The sequence below is a fragment of the Dendrobates tinctorius genome, unplaced genomic scaffold (assembly GCF_039654945.1).
Source record: "Dendrobates tinctorius isolate UK_male_01 unplaced genomic scaffold, ASM3965494v1 ptg000246l, whole genome shotgun sequence".
NCBI lineage: Eukaryota > Metazoa > Chordata > Amphibia > Anura > Dendrobatidae > Dendrobates > Dendrobates tinctorius.
The window spans coordinates 7,374,836-7,396,326 of record NW_027361913.1 but is presented as its reverse complement, the minus strand read 5'-3'; positions in this window follow the sequence as shown (position 1 = coordinate 7,396,326).

The window sequence follows — 21,491 nt, the reverse complement described above, 5'->3', positions numbered from 1 at the left end:
ATCCAAACAGCAGATATACGATACTGTTTGAGAAGTGGACAACTCTGTATGGTGTATGTATGGAAAATTTTAAATCTCCATCTATTTTTTTTCCGGAGTCACACACACACGCTGTCTCTGTATAGATGTGACCGTAATCCAAACAGCAGATTTACGATATTGTTTGAGACGCGGACAGCTCTATACGGTGTATATATGGGAAGAGGTAAATCTCCGTCTATTTTTTGTTACGGAGTCACACACATATAGCATGTATTTGTCCGTGATACCAGCCGGTACACGGTAGTGTGTGAGGAGCGTACACCTCTATATGGTGTGTGAAAAAATGAACGCTCGGTAACTGTGCAAAAAAAAAAAGGAATAAAAGTATCTTTGCTTTGAAAAAAGCAGTGTGCACAGCAGTGTGCACACAGCAATGCAGCTGTTAGGTAGCCTTTTAAGGCAACCTAATAACCACCAGCGCTGCTGCACACAAAAAATCCTCCCTGTCACTGCACACTAACGGTACAGTGAAAATGGCTATCAGCAGAAGCACAGATTTTTTTTCTTTCCTGCCTAAACACTCTCCCTATTGAGAACGAGCAGCAGCAACCTCTCCCTATGCTAAGATCGGCAGAAGTAAAATGGCAGTCGGCGTTCGGGGCTTTTATAGACACTGTGACGCCACACAAAGCAAGCCAATCACTGCAATGCCCTTTTCTAAGATGGTGGTGGCTGCTGCCCAAGTCATCGCGTTGCCCACAGTGTGCTTCCTTGCTCATTGGCAGAGAAAAGGCACCTGAAAGCATTATGGGAAAAGCGACTTTGGCGCTCAGTCGGCGACCGCATGGCCGACCTCACGCTATGGTCGGTTTTCGATCGGCGAAACCCGACTTTAGCGATAGTCGGCGAATTTGAATTTGACCGACCCGTTTCGCTCAACTCTAGTCCTAGTGTAATGAACACTATTTAAGGAATGCCAGTAAACGAACATAACCACAAGCCTTGAAAACACCAGCTTTCCTCTTTACAAGATATGGACGATGATGGTACAGACGCCGACTTTGAAATTTACCACACCCACACCAAGAAGATGAAGATCACAGCTGCAAAAAATGTGCAAAAAAGGCCGTGAATTTCTGGAAAATAATTTTCTCTTGGGCAAACTTTCCCTCTTACTAAAGTGGTATCGAATGATGCATACACAGCTCTCATGTCTACTCAGCGTGAGATGATTGAAAAATGATGTATTCTGATTTATCCATGTCCACTTTTTGAAAGCGAGCAGAAAAGAAGGATGATATAGTGGGAAGACATGTGATTTTGGTCTGTAAGGAGGTGATGTCATGAACAGATAGGTAGATCTGTGTGTCATCGGCGTAGTGATGATCTTGCAAACTGTGCCATTACATTAGCTGTCCCAGTCTGAAGGTGTAGATGGTGAATAGTAGGGGTTCTAGAACTGAGCCTTGGGGAACACAGGTGTCGAGGTGAGGAGGTGGTGTGGGAGAGGGAGACAATGAATGTCCACCTAACAGTCTTGTTATTTTTTAAAGACTCGGCTGATAACCCCAAAAAGGCCACTTGCACCACCGGCCATGCGTGTATCAGCAAGGGTTGCAAAACTACCAGCCATACCACCACCAGCAAAGCACCTGACTTTGCTGGTTGAACACCAGGCTCCATGAACGGTGTCTGCAGGTGATACCACTGATTCTTCCACTGTTGTGCGTGCAAGCCAATCCCCTGTCCATGATACATGCAAAGATGCCTCCTGTCCTGCATCTGTAGTTGCACACAAACTCAACTAGCACCATTAACAAGCACGTCCTGGTCTCAATGCAGCGTTCAGTTGTCTATACCCCAGTAGTTGGAACGCTAGTGGAAATACGCAGCGAACACCACAATCCTAACTTCACACCTTTCGCATCTGCTTGCACTCAAAATGTATCATTTTAGGCTCGTGGTGGACGAAAGCTTAACGCAACCTGATGGCGGTGACCGTCACAAGGTACTCAGTCCCCACCCGCCACAATTTCTCTGTGTCTGCCGTCACAACATTGCACAAGCAAGCACTTGTCCCACATTACCCTGGCCCTCAACAACGCTCTTACAGGGAAAGTGCACCTAACCACGGACACTTGGACAAATCATTGTGGGCAGCGATGGTATATCTTGCTATCTTGCAGACAGAGCAGTGGGGTAGCGTAGAAGAAGTCAGTTGGACATTGGGAGACCATGTCACAGATGTGTGGAGGTGACAGGTTGTGGAAGGCTTTGTATGTCATAGTTAGGGATTTGAATTGGAGCCTATGGGCAATAGGAAGGCAGTGAAGGGTCTGTCATAGAGGAGAGGCTGGGGAATAATGGAGGGACAGTTGGATTACTCTGGCAGCAGAGTTTAGGATAGATTTGAGTGGTGCAAGAGTGCTAGAGGAGAGGCCAGAGAGTAGAAGCTTGCAATAGTCAAGGAGGGAGATCATGAGGGTGTGCACAAACATTTTTGAGTTGTAGTGGGCAGGAGGAGGCAAGGGCTTGTATGTAGCTTGAAAGAGAGGGAAGAGTTGAGGATCACAGTGAGGCCACGAAAATGTGGGACTATTTGTCCTGGTGTGCAGTCCCGGTATTACACAGGCACGTGTCCCACAGCATTACCCGTGCCCTAAGCAATGCTGTTACTTGTAAAGTCCACCTAACCACAAACACGTGGACTAGTGCATGTGGTCAGGGATGGTACATCTCACTGAGGGCACACTGGGTTAACATAGTGGAAGCCGGGACCCACTCCGACCTTGGTATGGTGCACGTCCTCCCAACCCCAAGTATTGCGGGCCCTACGTCAATCTAGGTTGCCCCCCAGTCTACAGCTCCTGCACCTCCTACTCCTCCTTGGCCTCCTCTTCAGCCTCCATCTCCAAAAGTTGCGCATCAGTCACAAGCTGGAAGCACTCCAGCACTGCCACATCAAAGCGGCAACAGGCTGTGCTGAAGCTAATATGCTTAGGTGACAAACCGCACAATGATGAAGAGTTGTGTACAGCTCTGAAAGAGCAGGCAGATCTCTGGCTGACACCATAGAACCCACAGCCAGGCAAGGTTGTGTGTGACAATGGCTGGAACCTGGTGGCTGCTTTGTGGTGAGGCGAGCTCACACATGTGCCATGCCTGGCTCATGTGCTTAACTTCATTGGTCAACATTTTCTGCAAAGTCACACGGAGCTGCTAGATCTGCTAGGAAAAGTACAACACTCTGCGTACCCATTTTAGAAAGTGAGCTACAGCTTCATCCGCCCTTGTCGTGATTCAGCAGTGCTTGCAGCTTCTGGCTCACTGACTGGTGTGTGATGTCCCCAGGCATTGGAACTCTACACTGCAGATATTGCAAAGGATGTGTGAGCAGAAGAGGGAAGTTAGTGACTAGTCTACCAGCATCAACAGGGTTGTCAGTATTCAGTTCTGACTTCACACATAAGATCTCAGGAGTGGACATGGATGTCTGATATGTGTAACATCCTCCAAAACTTTGAGGAATCCACCAAGAGGGTGACTGTCAATTACACCATAATTAACGTCTCCATCCTGCTTATCTGTGTTCTAATTTGAATATTGAATGTTATTATAGAGCGAAAACATATTTACAGTTTAACAGTTTCAAACACAATAGTCTTAACAGCAAAAACAATAATCCAATAATTTAACCCAAATAAAATCACCCTGCTCATGACAGCTTACAATCTACACTAAGTAACAATGATAACAAAAAAATTAACCCAAACAAAACAATCCTGCTCGTGACAACTTACAATCTAAAATGAGGTTGGGGAGCTTAAAAATACAGGGGTGTATTTACAAGAAGGTATTTACAATGATGTTTGCACTATGATCTTACTGAGGTTTTTTGTAAGTGTTGTAGGCCTGAGGACAAGGAGGAGGACAGCATGGTCAGTCGTCCCCTTGTTGATGACACGTAAGTATTGACTGTTAGCAGTCTTGCATGCATGGTTGAGTTTATGTTACTCTGACTTTCCTGTCACCCTCACGTTATCAAAATTTTGGGTGACGACCAATACTGATTGGTTGTCACCCAAAATGTATTATTATTCCAGAGGCAGACAGGTGTACTAAAACATTGCAGGAACAGAGGGTCCTTCTTCCAGAATGCTTAAAAAAATTCACATCTGAAAACATTGCCAGCAGAGGTCTAAGTTTGTTGGCCAAGCAAGGAGTACAGGTGAGAGAGACACAACTCCAAGACAGCAAAGACAGTCGAACACTAGCAAAGTTTTGGGAGAGTTTTCTCAAACCCTCCAATCGCCCTGTCCCTGATGCACAGAGGACTCTAACATGGAGCGCAAGTTTTTGAAAATGCTAAGGGAGTACCTTGCTGACTGTACCAACTTCCTCTGGCATTCCTCTGTGCCTTCTAATTATTGGTTATCCAGGCTGGACACGTGGCATGAACTGGCTCTCTTTACTGCTCACGTGCGCTGTACTCACGGTCAAGGAGAGCACAGCGCCTCACTGTCTGGTGGTTACTGGCCAAACGGCACCTTGGTAAATGGCAGTACCGCTTTTAGAGACAATGGGAACTGTCCTTTGCAGCTCCACAGCTCTAAGGACGGAGCACGCCACTCAGCCTACTAAGCGTTGCTTCTCCACGCCAAAAATCTTTAATGTCTTGCCCGATTTCTCTTAAGTTGGCCCCATGCCTCTAGTTCACGGGGTCTAACTGCTGGATTTTGCCGCAGTGTCGGTGCTTTGCGTGAATAGTGCACTGCCCCCCTTTGCCTCCTCTTTAGCCTCCAGCTCAAAAAGGTTGAACATCAGTCACAAGCTGGAAACACTGCAGCACTGCCTATTCAAAGCGGGAACAGGCAGTGCGGAAGCTAATATGCTTCTGTGGAAAACAATGAAGAAAGGAATGTCCAGCTCCACGATGTAGTGAATACTTAAATCATTTTATTCACTTCAAAGGTGAGGTTGAAATGCCAGCATAGAAAAACAAGGCTTGCGTTCTCAACGCATTTCTGGTGACTTCGCAAAGTCACCAGAAATGCATTGAGAACGCAAGCCTTGTTTTTCTATGCTGGCCTTTTAACCTCACCTTTGAAGTGATTAAGTGAATAAAAACATTTATGTATTCACTACATCGTGGAGCTGGACATTCCTTTCTTCATTGTTTTAAATCAAGCACTTTGGCACAGCGGTCTAGTGCTCCGATGTCAGGATGCTGTTAATGGTGAGCTGGATCTTTTCATTGAATTTATTACTTTCTGTGGAAAACGCCACAATGCTGAAGAGTTGTGGACAGCTATGAAACAGCAGGCATATCGGTGGATGAGACCGCTAAACCCACAGCCAGGCATGTTTGTGTGTGACAATGGGAGGAACCTGGTGGCAGCTCTTTGGTGAGGCGAGCTCATACATGTGCCATGTCTGGCTAATGCGCGTAACCAAATTGGTCAATGTTTTTTGAAAAGCGACACGGAGCTGACAGATCTGCTGGTAAAAATACAACGCTCTAAATTTCCATTTTAGAAAGTCAGCTACAGCTTTATCCGCCCTTTCCGTGATTCAGCAGCACTTGCTGCTTCTGGCTCACCGACTGGTGTGTGATGCCCCCAGGCCTTGGAACTCTACACCGCAGATGTAGGAAAGGATTTCTGAGCAGAAGAGGGCAGTTCGTGACTAATCTACCAGCATCAACAAGGTTGTCGGTATTCAGTTCTGTCTTTACTAGAGTTGAGCGACTTTTGGTTTTTTAGGGTCGCGTTTCGTTTCGTGAAACCCGACTTTTCCAAAAGTCGGGTCGAGCAAGATCGTCCGATTATAGGGAAAAGTCGGGGTCATCCCGAAACACGAAACCCAATGTAAGTCAATGGGGAATAAAAGTCGGCAGTGAGAGGAGGACAGGAAACACACCTACAGTGCCCATTTGAATGCCAAAAGCATCAATTCTTCTTACTTAAGCTTGTCAACCTTAACTAACTTCATAATACAAGTTACGCACTGAAAAATGGGGGTTATTTGGCTAAAGTTGTGGGGGGGAGGGCTGGCTGCAGGTTTTCATGTGCCCTGGGCGAAAGAGCGCCCCTTTAACACATACCACAACTCATCATGCTCCGATACGGCAGAGAAATAGCGGTATAGTACAATGAAAAATACCTCACTTTTTACATCTCATGACGAGGCCCATCTATTTCTCCATACAGAATCATTGGTCCCATATAATGTTTGAAACAGTATATGATGAGCTCCACATAATGCTACAGTATATGTTGGTCCTCATGGATGAAGTTCCACTGTCTTATGGGCCCAAATAATGCTCCAAACATAATGGGCCCCATTTCTAATGCTCTAGTGTATAATGGGCCCTGTAAATGCTGCTCCAGTGTCTGATGTCCACCTTTGGAATGTTCCAGTGTATGGTGGGCCCCATCTATCATTCTCCAGAGTATAGTGCTCACCAAAAATTGCTGTCCCAACATTGAAAACAATCAAATAAGTCTCCTCGCTAGGGAATCCCTGTACTTGTCTGGATTCCTCGTCGTCCCCATCTTCCATCTCACTGCACAGTATTTCAACTTTGCAAGTGCTGTGATCCTGGGCAAGCAGGGGGGGCCCACTCGTTGGCGACGGCACTGGCACAGGGCCCCTGATAGTATGGTGGTGTGTCTGATGGCGGGTGGGCCGAACCTGCACTTTTATCTGCAGCTTCCTCTTTGTCACCGTGTAAGATGGAACTATATCTGGGAAGGGTAACCTGAGTTTCATCAGGGTCAGATTCAGGTCGTGTAGCGTGCGAGGGGAATGTAGTGGTCTGGGTCAATGTACCAGCAGATTCATCGAGCAGTGGCTGGGCATCAGTGCACTTGTGTCGCCCCCAGGAGTACGGTCGCCACAGTGGCATTACCTTCTTCCTAGGGAGTGTGATGTCATGCTTGGGAGCAACGAAGGATCTCTCTAGCAGGTTAACTGATTGGGCGGCGTTATTCCCACGAGTCATGACCCTCCAAACAGCGTTCATGAAGGCAAAGTGTTTGTTTTACGTGGGCAGTATGGTTGCAAAGCTGAACCTAAAAGGAATGTCCAGAAGGGCACCACCAGGAGTGGAGCCTACGGTTAAATTCGACTCCACCTGGGAAACCTCAACCATGCCAGCTACAGAACAGATGCACACATTGCAAGCTTAATTCCGTTAACGAACGAGACTCCGTCATGCCCCACGGTCCGAGTCCGGCTTACTAGAGGGACACGTGAGGTTCTGGCACATGAGATTGGCCAATAACTGGTGTGTCATGCCCTTACATGTCCGTGGCTGCATGTGCGCTACACTGAAAAGTCCAGCGTTTGTCGCTTACAGGTGCAGATAACCCGCTGAACAACGTTAGTGATGGGGATCACTGATTACAATTATTACCCGCGAACAATGATTTCCCAGTAAGTGCAGGTCAACCGCAGTTCCGGAATTAGGCCTAACCGTCATTCCTGAAAAAATGAAAAACTTACGTGTGCAAACCACAGGTGCTGTAGCTTGCTTAACAGCTCGCCAGCCATTCTCACGCCCAGTATGGATTACACGTGATTGCACAAAGGTGAGAAAGGGTACCGTATCCCCAGATAACATGTATGGATAGCGTACACATTCAAAATATATGTCTCAGGAGGCAGGCTCAGACAGTGTTAGGCCCAGTATGGATTGCACGTGATTGCACAAAGGTTAGAAAGGGTACCGTATCCCCGGATAACATGTATGGATAGCGTACACATTCAAAATATATGTCTCAGGAGGCAGGCTCAGACGGTGTTAGGCCCAGTATGGATTGCACGTGATTGCACAAAGGTTAGAAAGGGTACCGTATCCCCAGATAACATGTATGGATATCGTACACATTCAAAATATATGTCTCAGGAGGCAGGCTCAGACGGTGTTAGGCCCAGTATGGATTGCTCGTGATTGCACAAAGGTTAGAAAGGGTACCGTATCCGCGGATAACATGTATGGATAGCGTACACATTCAAAATATATGTCTCAGGAGGCAGGCTCAGACGATGTTAGGCCCAGTATGGATTGCACGTGATTGCACAAAGGTTAGAAAGGGTACCGTATCCCCGGATAACATGTATGGATAGTGTACACATTCAAAATATATGTCTCAGGAGGCAGGCTCAGACGGTGTTAGGCCAAGTATGGATTGCACGTGATTGCACAAAGGTTAGAAAGGGTACCGTTTCCCCGGATAACATGTATGGATAGCGTACACATTCAAAATATATGTCTATATATCAGGAGGCAGGCTCAGATGGTGTTAGGCCCAGTATGGATTGCACGTGATTGCACAAAGGTTAGAAAGGGTACCGTTTCCCTGGATAACATGTATGGATAGCGTACACATTCAAAATATATGTCTATACATCAGGAGGCAGGCTCAGACGGTGTCAGGCACAGTATGGATTTGACGGCCCAGACTACACAGCGGAGGAGCAGGGAGAGGTAAAGATTGCAAATGCTGGGGCCCTGCCCAAGCAAGGGGGCCCACTCGTGGGCGTCGGTACTGGCACTGGGCCCCTCATAGTATGGCGGTGTGTCTGATGGCGGGTGTGCACCACCACCGTCAGAGACACTTGATTGCACTATGAAGGACCCTGTACCAGTGCCCGTGCCCAAGAGTCGGCCTACCCATCTGTCCAGGGCAACGGCACTCGCACGGTGTCGTGCGCTAGGTGGTGACCCCGGCCATGGGGGGGGAGGCAGCACAGTTAGGGAGTTTTAGAAAGTGGCATATGTTGATGTTGGACATTCAGCTGATGCAAAAGGTGAAATAGGTCAAGTCCCAGGAAGAGGTGGACCAAAGCAAGCCATTTTTCTGTCACCCTATGTGTCATCAGAGGAAGGTGGGACAAAATCCTTGGAAACCCATGCGTGGTTCATTTTAATGAAGGTTAGATCATCCACATTTTGGGTTGACAGACGGGTCCTTTTTTCTGTCAGGATTGATCCAGCTGCACTGAAGACTCTTTCCGATAGCACACTTGCAGCTGGGCAAGCGAGCTCCTGTAAGGCATATTGTGCCAATTCAGGCCAGGTGTCCAGTTTAGTGGCCCAATAGTCAAAGGGGAATGACCTGTGTGGGAGAACATCGATATGGGAGGAAAAGTAGTTTGTAACCATAGTTGACAACTGCTGTCTCCTGTCACTTTCCATCGATGCAGTATTACCAGTTGTGTGAGCGGTACTAGAAAAATCAGTCCACAACATTGTCATGAAACCCCTGTCTCCAACGCCACTTCTGCTGTGTGCACCACGAACACCTCTGCCAAGCTGCCCCCGGCCCGTACGGCTCGTGTGAGAACCATCACCGCTGCTGTGTGCTGGGAATGCCTCAAGCAACCGATTTACCAGAGTTGCTTGTTTATTAGCCAATATTAGGTCAAGGTTCTCCTGTGGCATGATGTTTTGTAATTTGCCTTTATAGCGTGGATCCAGGATGCTGGCCAACCAGTAGTTGTCATCGTTCATCATTTTGGCAATGCGGGGGTCCCTTTTTAGGATCTGCAAGGCATAATCTGACATGTGGGCCAATGTTCCCGGTGTCAATGATGCACTGCGAGTGCTGGTTGGAGGAGCACTTTCTGGCAAATCCACATCCCTCCAGTCACGCACAAACCCTGTACCAGACCTTGCCACGCCAACATTTTCACTTGCCCCACGAGATGCATCCTCCTCCCCTAAGTAATCATCCCCATCATCCTCCTCCTCCTCCTCTTCTTCCTCCACCTCATCCAGGAGAGGTCCCTGAGCAGACAATGGCTGAATGTCATCAAGGATTCCCTTCTCCTCTTCCTCCTCATCAACATTGGCTGCAGACGCCTGCTCCTTAAGGTGCGTCAAAGTTTGCATGAGCAGACGCATAAGTGGGATGCTCATGCTTAGGATGGCGTCATCTGCGCTTACCAGCCGTGTGCATTCCTCAAAACACTGAAGGACTTTACAGAGGTCTTTCAGCTTCGACCACTGCACACCTGTCAACTCCATGTCTGCTCTCAAAGTGCCTGGCCGTGTATCCTCCCCAAATGCATTATGGCCTGCCTCTGCTCGCACAGCCGCTCCACCATGTGCAGGGTGGAGTTCCACCTTGTTGCAATGTCGATAATGAGGCGGTGGTTGGGAAGGTGGAGCAATCGCTGCAGCTTCTGCATATGAACGGAGTGTACAGGCGACCGGCGGATGTGCGCGCACAGTCTTCGCACCTTCTGGAGCAGGGCTGTTAACTCCGGATAATTTTTGAGGAAGCACTGCACCACCAGGTTCAAGGTGTGAGCCAAGCAAGGTATATGGCTGAGTTTTGAAAGGGCTATGGCTGCCACAAAATTACGGCCGTTATCACTAACTACCTTGCCTGCCTCAAGATGTACACTGCCCAGCCATGACTCAGTTTGTCGCTTCAAGTACTCGGCCAGCACCTCGGCAGTGTGTCTGTTGCCCAAACACATCATCTGCAACACAGCCTGCTGACGCTTTCCACTAGCTGCTCGATAGGGGGACACATCGTGTGCAACAGTGGCAGCTGCAGATGGAGTGCTCGTACGACTGCGCTCTGTGGACGAGCTTTCGCTTCTGGAGGAGGAGGAGGAGGGTGGAACGCCTACAGCCAACTGTTTCCTATACCGTGGGCTAGGCAGCACTGTCCCACCACCGCTGTCCCCTGTGGACCCTGCATCCACCACATTAACCCAGTGCGCAGTGATGGACACGTAACGGCCCTGGCCATGCCGACTGGACCATGCATCAGTTGTGAGGTGCACCTTTCCGCTCACTGACTGCTTGAGTGCATGGACAATGCGGTCTTTCACATGATTGTGGAGGGCTGGGATGGCTTTGCGAGAGAAGAAGTGGCGACTGGGTAGGTCATAGCGTGGTACTGCATAGGCCATGAGTTCGCGGAAAGCTGTGCTTTCCACCAACCGAAAGGGCATCATCTCAAACGAGATTAGTTTGGCAATGTGGGCGTTCAAACCCAGTGTACGCGGATGAGAGACTGAGTACTTTCTTGACCTACTCATAGTGTCTGGGAGGGTGAGCTGGACTTGAGAGCTGCATATGGTGGAAGTAGCGGTGGACAAGGCGGACTGAGAGAGGGTTGATGATGGTGATGGAGTTGGTGTTCTTTCTGATGGCCTAGAATCAGTCTTTCGTTGATATAACAGTGGGATTCCCTGACTGCTTTGGCCTTGCAACGACACCTCAACATTTGCTGCTGTGCTAACCGGTGGGCTTACAGTGGGGGAAACAATGTAGCGTTGCTGACTACCTTCGTTGTGATCAGTTGCACATGTGGCACTTTAGGTTTGGTGTTGTGTCCACGCTTGCAAGTGCATGCTGGTTAAATGTCTAAGCATGCAACTGGTATTCAAATTTTTCAGATTTTTCCCTCGGCTAAAGGTCTTTGCGCACTTCTTACAGATAACCTTGGCCTGATCATGAGGATTTTGTTCAAAAAAGTGCCACACTGCACTCTTCCTACTTTGGCAGACATTTTGCGGCCTAGCACGCTGTGATCTTTTGACTCTCTGGACAAGCTGTCCAGCAACTCTTTTGATGTTTGGAACCTGTCTTTGGAGTGCTCCGGGCCTGCCAGATAACAGCTGTTGCGATGTCGATGTCTGCTGTGGATGCTCCTCATCTGAGCTATTGGAAGCAGCACCCTCTTCCCCCAATGGATGCCAATCTGGGTCAACAACTGGGTCATCCATCATCTCCTCTTCTATGTCATGTGCACCTTCCTCTGTGTCACCGTGTATGGTGGTATAGTGAGCGGGAAGGGGCACCTGAGTCTCATCAGGGTCAGAATCTGGCTCTGTACACTGCGAGGACAATGTAGTGCTCTGAGTGAATGTACCAGCAGAATCATCCATCAGCGGCTGTGCATCAGTGCACTCCATGTCAGATTCATCTTGGCCTGGGTAATTCACCATTTCACTTGATAATCCAGGCATGGTATGTGAAAACAGCTCCATGGAGTAATCAGTAGTATGGCCTGCGTCATCCTTCAATCTTGGTTGGGGTGAAGGACACAAGGAAAGGTGTGTTTCATGAACATGAGCCTCCAATGACGACTCAGTGCTTTTACTTTTTACAACTTCAGAAGAGGAGGCGATAGAGCTGGAGGCTGAGTCAGCAATGTAAGACAAAACTTTTTCCTGATGCTCTGGCTTTAAAAGCGGTTTGCCAACTCCTAGAAAACTAAGCGTTCGAGGCCTTATGTAGCCAGACGATGACGCAGGCTCAACACCTCCTGCATTCGGTCCTATTTTGCTCTTGCCACTACCATCAGATCCACCACCAACACCATCATTACCAGCTGCCAACCCCCGCCCAATTCCACGGCCTCTTCCACCAGCCTTCCTCATTTTTGGTAGAAATGTAGACAAAATCCAACAAACTATATAGTAATGTAAAACAAGGTACAAGGTGTCTATAGGACAGGGGAGATTTTGAATTTCTGCAGACACTTGTGGACACTGGACACTTTTGGATTGTGTGAGGCCCACTGATATCTGAGCGCTATGTGACAGGCTCGATGGCACAGCTGTGACCAAAGTGACTAGAGGATAAGGGAGATTTTGAATTTCTGCAGACACTTGTGGACACTGGACACTTTTGGATTGTGTGAGGCCCAATGAATATCTGAGCGCTATGTGACAGGCTCGATGGCACAGCTGTGACCAAAGTGACTAGAGGATAAGGGAGATTTTGAATCTCTGCACACACTTTTGGACACTGGACACTTTTGGATTGTGTGAGGCCCAATGAATATCTGAGCGCTATGTGACAGGCTCGATGGCACAGCTGTGACCAAAGTGACTAGAGGATAAGGGAGATTTTGAATCTCTGCACACACTTTTGGACACTGGACACTTTTGGATTGTGTGAGGCCCAATGAATATCTGAGCGCTATGTGACAGGCTCGATGGCACAGCTGTGACCAAAGTGACTGGAGGATAAGGGAGATTTTGAATCTCTGCACACACTTTTGGACACTGGACACTTTTGGATTGTGTGAGGCCCAATGAATATCTGAGCGCTATGTGACAGGCTCGATGGCACAGCTGTGACCAAAGTGACTAGAGGATAAGGGAGATTTTGAATTTCTGCAGACACTTGTGGACACTGGACACTTTTGGATTGTGTGAGGCCCAATGAATATCTGAGCGCTATGTGACAGGCTCGATGGCACAGCTGTGACCAAAGTGACTAGAGGATAAGGGAGATTTTGAATTTCTGCAGACACTTGTGGACACTGGACACTTTTGGATTGTGTGAGGCCCAATGAATATCTGAGCGCTATGTGACAGGCTCGATGGCACAGCTGTGACCAAAGTGACTAGAGGATAAGGGAGATTTTGAATTTCTGCAGACACTTGTGGACACTGGACACTTTTGGATTGTGTGAGGCCCACTGATATCTGAGCGCTATGTGACAGGCTCGATGGCACAGCTGTGACCAAAGTGACTAGAGGATAAGGGAGATTTTGAATTTCTGCAGACACTTGTGGACACTGGACACTTTTGGATTGTGTGAGGCCCAATGAATATCTGAGCGCTATGTGACAGGCTCGATGGCACAGCTGTGACCAAAGTGACTAGAGGATAAGGGAGATTTTGAATCTCTGCACACACTTTTGGACACTGGACACTTTTGGATTGTGTGAGGCCCAATGAATATCTGAGCGCTATGTGACAGGCTCGATGGCACAGCTGTGACCAAAGTGACTAGAGGATAAGGGAGATTTTGAATCTCTGCACACACTTTTGGACACTGGACACTTTTGGATTGTGTGAGGCCCAATGAATATCTGAGCGCTATGTGACAGGCTCGATGGCACAGCTGTGACCAAAGTGACTAGAGGATAAGGGAGATTTTGAATCTCTGCACACACTTTTGGACACTGGACACTTTTGGATTGTGTGAGGCCCAATGAATATCTGAGCGCTATGTGACAGGCTCGATGGCACAGCTGTGACCAAAGTGACTAGAGGATAAGGGAGATTTTGAATCTCTGCACACACTTTTGGACACTGGACACTTTTGGATTGTGTGAGGCCCAATGAATATCTGAGCGCTATGTGACAGGCTCGATTGCACAGCTGTGACCAAAGTGACTAGAGGATAAGGGAGATTTTGAATCTCTGCACACACTTTTGGACACTGGACACTTTTGGATTGTGTGAGGCCCAATGAATATCTGAGCGCTATGTGACAGGCTCGATGGCACAGCTGTGACCAAAGTGACTAGAGGATAAGGGAGATTTTGAATCTCTGCACACACTTTTGGACACTGGACACTTTTGGATTGTGTGAGGCCCAATGAATATCTGAGCGCTATGTGACAGGCTCGATGGCACAGCTGTGACCAAAGTGACTAGAGGATAAGGGAGATTTTGAATCTCTGCACACACTTTTGGACACTGGACACTTTTGGATTGTGTGAGGCCCAATGAATATCTGAGCGCTATGTGACAGGCTCGATGGCACAGCTGTGACCAAAGTGACTAGAGGATAAGGGAGATTGGATTGCTTTTAAAAAAGCAGTGTGCAGAGCAGTGGGTAAACAGCAATGCCAGCCTGTCAGGAAGCCTTAAAAGGCAGCCCAACAACCAACACCACTGATACACCACAATATAGCCTCCCCTTGCACTGCACACACAGTGACTGGTGTGTTGTGCAGGCCAAATTGCTAGCAGCAGAAGCAGTTTTTTTTTCTTCTCAGCAGGACAAAAAAAAAATTGGGATTGCTTTTAAAAAAGCAGTTTGCGGAGCAGTGGGTAAACAGCAATGCAGGAATGTCAGGAAGCCTTAGAAGGCAGCCCAACAACCAACACCACTGATACACCACTATATAGCCTCCCCTTGCACTGCACACACAGTGACTGGTGTGTTGTGCAGGCCAAATCGCTAGCAGCATAAGCAGTTTTTTTGTCTTCTTCCCTGCCTAACGCTCTCCCTACAGAATCAGCAGCAACCTCTCCCTATACTGAGATCGGCAGAAGTAAGATGGCGGTCGGCGTGCACGCCCTTTTATACCCCCTGTGACGCCCACCAAAGCAAGCCAATCACTTGCATGCCCTTCTGAAAGATGGTGGTGACCCCTGCCTATGTCATCACGTTGCCCACAGTGTCCGTGGATCCTGATTGGCTGAAAAAGAGCGCAAAACAAACTTTTGAACGCGACTTTGGCGCGTAAGTCGCCGACCTCGTGGCCGACCTCATCCTAGGGTCGGGTTTCGTTTCATGAAACCCGACTTTGCCAAAAGTCGGCGACTTTTGAAATTTTTCGACCCGTTTCGCTCAACTCTAGTCTTTACACATAACATCTGAGGTGCGGACATGGATGTCAGACATGTGTAGCATCCTCCAAAACTTTGAGTAGCCAAAGAGGGTGAGCGCCAATGATAGCATAATTAACATCTCAATCCTGCTTATCTTTGTTCTAATTTAAATATTGAACGTTATTATAGAGCGAAAACATATTTACAGTTTAACAGTTTCAAACACAACAGTCCTAAATAGCAAGGATAACAATAATCCACTAATTTAACCCAAATAAAACTACAATGCTCGTGACAGCTTACAATCTACACTAAGTAACAATGATAACAAAAATTTAACCCAAAAAAAACAATCCTGCTCGTGACAACTAAAATATCTAAAATGAGGTGGGGAGCTTAAAAATACAGGGGTGTAATTTACAAGAAGATATTTACAATGAGGTTTGTATTGTGATCTCACTGAGGTCCGTTGTAAGTGTTGTAGGCCTGAGGACAAGGAGGAGGACAGCATGGTCAGTCGTCCCCTTGCTGACGACAAGGAAGTGTTGCCTGTTGGCAGTCTTGGATGCATTGGGCTGACTTTATGCTGTGCTGCATTTCCCGTGACCCACGTATTAACAAAATTTTCAGTGACACTTATTACTGGTTAGTGACACTTCTAGACCCACGCTACAAGGACAACTTTCAATCTCTTATTCCAGAGGCAGAGAGGTGTACAAAAATGTTGCTGTACCAGAGGGCCCTTGTAGCGGAATTACTGAAAAAATTCCCATGTGAGAACGCTGGCAGCAGATGTCAGAGTTTGTTGTACAACCAAGGAGTCCAAGCGAGAGAGACAGAAGTACAATCCAACTCAGGCAGGGGAACAATGGCAAAGTTCTGGGACAGTTTTCTCAGACCCTCCCATCGTGTCGGCACAGAGGCAAGGGGTGCTGGTATAAGAAGTGCAATGTTTGGGAAGATGGTGAGGGAGTATCTTGCAGATCTTACAAACGTTCTCCAGGATTCCTCTGTGCCTTTTAATTATTGGGTATCTACGCTTTGGAGTTCCTGGCCTGCTGCAAGCATTCTGTCAGAGCGGGTTTTTACTGCCGGTGGTGGAATTATAACAAATAAGTGCATCCGTCTGTCAACTGACAGTGCTGACAGGCTGAATCTTTTAAAAATGAACAAGGGCTGGATTGGGCAAGGCTTATGTATGCCACTAAATGAAAAGAGTGAAACATAAACTCAAATATAATTTATTTTTCGTGGAGGTGTTTTCTCATGCATCTCTTCACAACCACATATGGGTATTTGCTTTCTGATTTGGTCAGTTTGGTCTTATCCTCCTCCTTATCCTCATCCTCATCATCCACAACCAGTAGAACACCAGGGTGAGCGTATTCCATGATGCAAAAGTCACTCAATTTTTTGCAAGCGTGTCTATGATACCCATAGTATATTTTTAAAAAATGTACTCCCCATGGAGAAATGTTTGTCAGTCCAGGCACTGCGTGTATACAACGAGAGTGACAGACTGCCCAAAAAGTGGAATTTTTGTCTAAATTTTTGGCAGACGAATGTATGTGGAGTGTCAGAGATAGACCCCACTGTAAAATGTGGCCTGATTTTTTGTAAAAATGCAACATAGTGCTGCATATAATTTGAGTACCAGACAGGCAAACAATGGAGTATCGGCCTAAAATCCACACATTTTTATCACACGGATGTATGAGGCTTGTCACAGATATACCACACTGTAAAATTGTTTTATGGTGGATGCAAAAGACTGCCGGATATAATGAGAGTGACAGATTGCCCAAAAAAGGGAATTTTGGCCTAAATGCCTTAATTTTTGGCACACGGATGTATGAGGTGTCTCAGAGATAGACCCCACTGTAAAATGTGCCCTGTTTTTTTTATTTTTGGGCTAACTAGTGCTGTATTTAACCAAAAGTGACAGCCAGGCAAAAAAAGAAAACAGCCGTAAACTGGCCAAACTTTGAGCACGTACAGATATGAGCTAACATGGACATACCACACCAAAAAATGTGTGGCCTGTATTTTTTTCCTAAATACTGCTGTATTTAACCAGAACTGACAGCTAGTGTTGAGCATTCCGATACCGCAAGTATCGGGTATCGGCCGATACTTGCTGTATCGGAATTCCGATACCGACTTCCGATATTTTTTCAATATCGGAAGTCGGCATCGGAATCGGAAGTTCAAAGTTGATTGACAGCCTGACGTCATCATGATGCGCGGTGTGTGCGCATCATGATGCGCCGTCATTTCGGGCCTTCCGGGGGTCTCTGCCGGCCTGCCGGGGGGCTGTGCCGGCCTGCCGGGGGGCTGTGTGGACTGCCCGGGGTCTGTACCGGCCTGCCGGTGGTCTGTGCACCCTGTGGGGGTCTGTACCGGCCTGCCGGGGGGCTGTGCCGGCCTGCCGGTGGTCTGTGCACCCTGTGGGGGTCTGTACCGGCCTGCCGGGGGGCTGTGCCGGCCTGCCGGTGGTCTGTGCACCCTGTGGGGGTCTGTGCCGGCCTGCCGGGGGGCTGTGCCGGCCTGCCGGGGGGCTGTGCTGATGTCCGGGGGTCTGTGCAAGCATCGTCCGATGGGACTACAAGTCCCATCTGGCGATGCCTGCTACCATGACAGTGATTGACACATTAGCCAATGATGGGACAGTAGTAGTCCCATCATCCGGCTAATGTGTTAAATGTTAAAAAAAAAAAAAATACTACATACATACTACATGCATGCTACATACATACTACATGCTACATACATACTACATACATACTACATACATACTACATACATACCACATATATACTACATACATACTACATACATAACACATATATACTACATACATACTACATACATACTACATATATACTACATGCATGCTACATACATACTACATGCTACATACATACTACATATATACTACATACATACTACATACATACTACATACATACTACATGCATGCTACATACATACTACATGCTACATACATACTACATATATACTACATGCATGCTACATACATACTACATGCTACATACATACTACATATATACTACATACATACTACATACATACTACATGCATGCTACATACATACTACATGCTACATACATACTACATATATACTACATGCATGCTACATACATACTACATGCTACATACATACTACATATATACTACATACATACTACATATATGCTACATACATACTACATATATAATACATGCATGCTACATACAAACTGCATGCTACATACATACTACATGCTACATACATACTACATATATGCTACATACATACTACATATATACTACATGCATGCTACATACATACTGCATGCTACATACATACCACATATATACTACATACATACTACATGCATGCTACATGCTACATACATACCACATACATACTACATACATACTACATACATACTACATATATACTACATGCATGCTACATACATACTACATGCTACATACATACTACATATATACTACATGCATGCTACATACATACTGCATGCTACATGCATGCTACATACATGCTACATACATACCACATATATACTACATACATACTACATACAATACATTCATACAATACATACATAGACATACAGTACATATAACATAGAGTAACATACTTACCAATACTTGTCACATTGTTCCCCGAAGCCATTGTCTTTTACGGAATAAATATTAACATAACAAACCACAAAAATACTCACCCACGATCCGAAGCAGTCCACGAGTGTGTCCCACGACGATCTTGGGTAGAGAACTGCAGCATCAGCTGTTGCTGCCGTTCTCTACGGGCTGCAGGAATCCAATGACGGAAGGTAGGTATCCTTCCGCACTGTATTCCTCCGCCACTTAAAAAAAAAAAAAGTCCCTAGTCTCACTTTATGCCATTGCTGCGTGGGAATTTCCCACACAGCAATGGCATAAAGTGAGACTAGGGACTTTTTTTTTTTTTAAGTGGCGGAGGAATACAGTGCGGAAGGATACCTACCTTCCGTCATTGGATTCCTGCAGCCCGTAGAGAATGGCAGCAACAGCTGATGCTGCAGTTCTCTACCCAAGATCGTCGTGGGACACACTCGTGGACTGCTTCGGATCGTGGGTGAGTATTTTTGTGGTTTGTTATGTTAATATTTATTCCGTAAAAGACAATGGCTTCGGGGAACAATGTGACAAGTATTGGTAAGTATGTTACTCTATGTTATATGTACTGTATGTCTATGTATGTATTGTATGAATGTATTGTATGTAGTATGTATGTAGTATATATGTGGTATGTATGTAGCATGTAGTATGTATGTAGTATGTATGTAGCATGCATGTAGCATGCAGTATGTATGTAGCATGCATGTAGTATATATGTAGTATGTATGTAGCATGTAGTATGTATGTAGCATGCATGTAGTATATATGTAGTATGTATGTAGCATGTAGTATGTATGTAGTATGTATGTAGTATGTATGTGGTATGTATGTAGCATGTAGCATGCATGTAGTATGTATGTAGTATATATGTGGTATGTATGTAGCATGTAGTATGTATGTAGCATGCAGTATGTATGTAGCATGCATGTAGTATATATGTAGTATGTATGTAGCATATATGTAGTATGTATGTAGCATGTAGTATGTATGTAGCATGCAGTATGTATGTAGCATGCATGTAGTATATATGTAGTATGTATGTAGCATATATGTAGTATGTATGTAGTATGTATGTAGCATGCATGTAGTATATATGTAGTATGTATGTAGCATATATGTAGTATGTATGTAGCATGTAGTATATATGTAGTATGCATGTTGCATGCATGTAGTATATATGTAGTATGCATGTTGCATGCATGTAGTATATATGTAGTATGTATGTTGCATGTAGTATATATGTAGTATGTATGTTGCATGTAGTATATATGTAGTATGCATGTTGCATGCATGTAGTATATATGTAGTATGTATGTTGCATGTAGTATATATGTAGTATGTATGTTGCATGTAGTATATATGTAGTATGAATGTAGCATGTATGTAGTATGTAGTATGAATGTAGCATGTATGTAGTATGCATGTTGTATGTATGTAGCATGTAATTTTTTTTTTTTTTTTTTACATTCAACACATTAGCCGGATGATGGGACTACTACTGTCCCATCATTGGCTAATGTGTCAATCACTGTCATGGTAGCAGGCATCGCCCGATGGGACTTGTAGTCCCATCGGACGATGCCTGCACAGACCCCCGAAGCCTGCACAGCCCCCCGGCAGGCCGGCACAGCCCCCCGGAGCCTGCACAGCCCCCCGGCAGGCCGGCACAGCCCCCCGGCAGGCCGGCACAGCCCACCGGAGCCTGCACAGCCCCCCTGGCAGGCCGGCACAGCCCCCCGGCAGGCCGGCACAGACCACCGGAGCCTGCACAGACCCCCTGGCAGGCCGGCACAGCCCCCCGAAAGGCCCGTACAGACCCCAGAGAGGCTGTACAAGGGAAAAACAGGATTTTTCTTATTCCGATACCGGAAGTCCCATAGACTTGAATGGGACTTCCGGTATCGGAATCGGCGATACCAATACTTTTTTTTAAGATCGGCCGATCCATTCCGATCCGATACTTTGAAGTATCGGACGGTATCGCTCAACTCTACTGACAGCTAGGCAAAAAAGAGAAAAAAGCCCTAAACTGGCCAAACTTTGAGCACGCACAGATGTAAGCTGCATGGAGATACCACACCAAAAAATGTGTGGCCTGTATTCCAATTACACCTGGAGCTAGCTATATCCTGGTAATATATCCCACAGGTAGCAGCAGCACCAGAACACAGGAAGGGAATGGACCCTCTTGATGTATGCAATGCACTACACACATACAGTGCCTGCAGGCCTTGCACTGATGTGTATAGAGTGACGTACACTACTCTGCCTGCCTATCACTGGAACCTATATACTCCAGAATTAGTCCTTAGAAGGACTGTTGGTTTAACTGGATGTGAGTATTTAGGATGGTAGACCCCACACTAACTAAGAAATCCCCAATTCTGAACCTATCAAGGCAGCCGCTCTCCCTACACTCTCTCACAACAGAGCTGAATGCGCTGAACAGGGCGGCGTCCGGCCTCTTATAACCCTGATGATGCTGTGCGGCCAGC